This window comes from Sinocyclocheilus rhinocerous, unplaced genomic scaffold, assembly GCF_001515625.1.
Source record: "Sinocyclocheilus rhinocerous isolate Xijiao unplaced genomic scaffold, SAMN03320098_v1.1 scaffold760, whole genome shotgun sequence".
NCBI classification, from domain to species: Eukaryota; Metazoa; Chordata; class Actinopteri; order Cypriniformes; family Cyprinidae; genus Sinocyclocheilus; species Sinocyclocheilus rhinocerous.
This window is the reverse complement of record NW_015667422.1, coordinates 1,063,492-1,066,670: the sequence shown is the minus strand read 5'-3', so window position 1 is coordinate 1,066,670 and position 3,179 is coordinate 1,063,492. Positions and strand designations below refer to the sequence as shown.

At 32.9% G+C, this 3,179-nt stretch overlaps 1 pseudogene; it reads right to left on the bottom strand.

Moving 5' to 3' along the window:
• Positions 1-166: 166 nt before the first annotated feature.
• The window catches only part of LOC107733959 (synaptic vesicle glycoprotein 2B-like), a 14,487-nt pseudogene continuing 11,474 nt past the window's right edge, over positions 167-3,179 (bottom strand).

Genomic DNA, 3,179 nt, shown 5'->3' with positions numbered 1-3,179 from the left:
TAAATAAAAGTAAAATGCAGAGATGTCATTTAAAGATTGAACTTACAAAGTTACTATGTGTTTCAATATAAAAAGGGAATTTGATATCAGATGAATCTCAATTTCGAAAAATTTACCCTTATGACTGGTTTTGTGGTCCAGGGTCACATATATTTCCACATTTTGGATTCCTTACTCAAAATATAGCCACTGTGAACACTTTAAACAAACATATGCTCTACAACTTTAGTTTAAAAGAAGTAATACTATGAAAGTAATACTAAGGTACAATGGTTCTAACATGACACCATATCAGCTTGACATGATTCAGCCCTTTAGCTGGCAGTGTTCTGCAGTCCAACATGTGGTCATCCAGTGTTCAGCTGGACCCAACGCTGAGGCCTTGAGGAGTTTGGCTTTTTCACTGAAGAATGACCTCTCGTGTCTCAGGCAACTTAAACGCTAGCAGTCCTCCGCACACTAGCGCTGAGAAGGACAGGATGATGGGGATGATCTTGGTGATGCCGCTAAACTTGCCAAAGATGAAAGTGCTAATGATAGCTGCCAGTTTACATGTGCCATTCAGCACACCGAAAGCTGTGGCTCTGAGGACACAAACCATGGATGAGTGAGCACAGTGTGGAAGAAGAGTAGCATACATACTTCATAGCTTTATTCAGAGTCAACATCATGTTTACTTTGAAGTAAATGAGGTTATAAGGCATAGAGGTTCAGGTTGTTTAATATGTTGCTCTGTTGTCTACCTGGATTGTTCAGATCATAGTGAAAAAATGTCTTTCTACAAATTAACAGACAAAAACGTTTGGAAAGGTGTGAAAATTATTTCATGAACTTATAGACTGTACAATATATTAAATGGACTGTTCACTTCACAAAATAATAAACAAAAGAGAATTAAAGAAGAAACTAAATAATAATAATAATAATAATAGTAATAATAAAAAATAACAAACGGTAAATAGATTAACAAAACATATTGAACATCCTTCTGTCTCTTACAGCCTCAATTTCATAAATAAATCAAATAAATATGATATATATATTCTAACGAAGGAGAATGTTCAAAAACATGATTTATATACTGTATATATATATATATATATATATATATTTATTTATTTTTTTATGCTTTACATGTTGACCACATTATCATATCTAAAGAATTTGAATGATCTAAATCCATCGGGGATTTATGCTACCGTTTACAAACCATGTAAGTTTTTTTCAGAAAGGACGTATTAATTTGATCAAAAGTGACGGTAAAGACCTTTATAATTATAAATAATAGTTTCTAATAAATGCTGTTCTTTTGAACTTTTTCAGATTAGAATCCTAAAAAAAAATACATCAATTTTCATAAAAATATTAACCAGCACTTTTTTCAATATTGATATAATTAAGAAATGGTTTTTGAGCTCCAAATCATCAAAACATCAAGCATCTTAGAATGATTTCTGAAGCATCATGTGACGCTGAAGACTGAAATTTCAGCTTTGCATCACGGGAATAAATTACATTTTAAAATATATTTAATTAGAATTTTTTTTTTTTTTAATTGTAATAATATTTCACAATATTACTGTTTTGACTGTATTTTTGATTTAAAAAAATGCAGCCTTGTTGAACATAAGAGGCTTCATTCAAAACATTTAAAAAATCTTTTAAATTCTAGAGTAGTTCAACAAATGCTTTCAAATGTTTTCTCATCTGTCTTGTATGAATTTGAAGTATTAGAGATGTCTTTTGGTGACAGATCTTTTGTACCTTTTCGAGGTTGGATAGAGCTCCAGTGTGACGACCTCAATGCCGTTCCAAGCTGCAGCACTGGCTGCGAAGAAGAGGCAGTGGAAGAGGACGACAGCCCACTGACTGAAGCACAGGAGCACGAAGAATGTGCAGCCAGCCGAGCCTAACATGGACCCCCCTGCAAACAAACACACACACAATTCATTTAGATACTATAAACCCATTGAAAGGTATTGACAAATCCATAACAGTTTTGTGTAACCACTCACCTATAATTTTAAGTCGTCCTATTTTATCCATTAATAGACCTGCTATGATGTTGCCCGGTAATACAGACAAACTGCCCAGGAAGCTGACCAGATAGATCAGGGTGTCGTTTTCCTCTTGGAAATTTAGATGGCAGCCTTTTTTGGGGTGCAGAAATGTTGTATTTTCCAGCTTACAGTTAATGAACTTGGAATCTTCCCACAGGTCTGCAAGAAACGTAACAAAAACATTGTAAAATAACAGTAATCAAAGGAAACCCAAAATAACCATTGAAATATCTAATGGGCTCATGGTTAATATACAGTATGTGACCCTGGAGCACAAAACCAGTCTTAAGTCGCTTGGGTATATTTGTAGCAATAGCCAACAATACATTGTATGGGTCAAAATTATAGATTTTTCTTTTATGCCAAAAATCATTAGGATATTAAGTAAAGATCATGTTCCATAAATATATTTTGTACATTTCCTACTGTAAATATATTAAAACTTAACTTTTGATTAGTAATATGCATTGCTAAGAACTTCATTTGGACAACTTTAAAGGTGATTTTCTCAATATTTGGATTTTTTTTGCACCCTCAGATTCCAGATTTTCAAATAGATATACCTCGGCCAAAAATTCTTATTATTATTCTATCCTAACAAACCATCAATCAATGGAAAGCTTATTTATTCAGTGTTCAGATGATGTATAAATCTTTTGACTAAACCCTTATGACTGGTTTTGTGGTCCATAAGGTTTTGTGGTCCAGGGTCACATATAATATATTCAAAAAATGTACGAGTTGAATACCAGTATTGTAGAAAACTGTGTTTTTAAGGGTGCAGTTCTCAAAGAAGGTGTCTGTTGATCTGATGTCCTCAAAATAACAGTTCTCAAAGAGTGATTCCTCAAACTGCACGTTTCTTATTTCTATGTTGATAAACCTGCATGTAAAGTAAATAAAATTGCCTGCTCAACCAATACACAAACATTACCATTCAAAAGTTTGGCCTCACTAATAGTCAAGATATGACAGTCAAGATATTTATAATAATACAAAAGATTTTTATTCATCAAAGAATCCAAAAAAATATGTGTAACTGTTTTCAACACTGATAATAATAAAAATGTGTCTTGAGCAGCAAATCAGCATATTAGAATGATTTCTGAAGGATCGTGT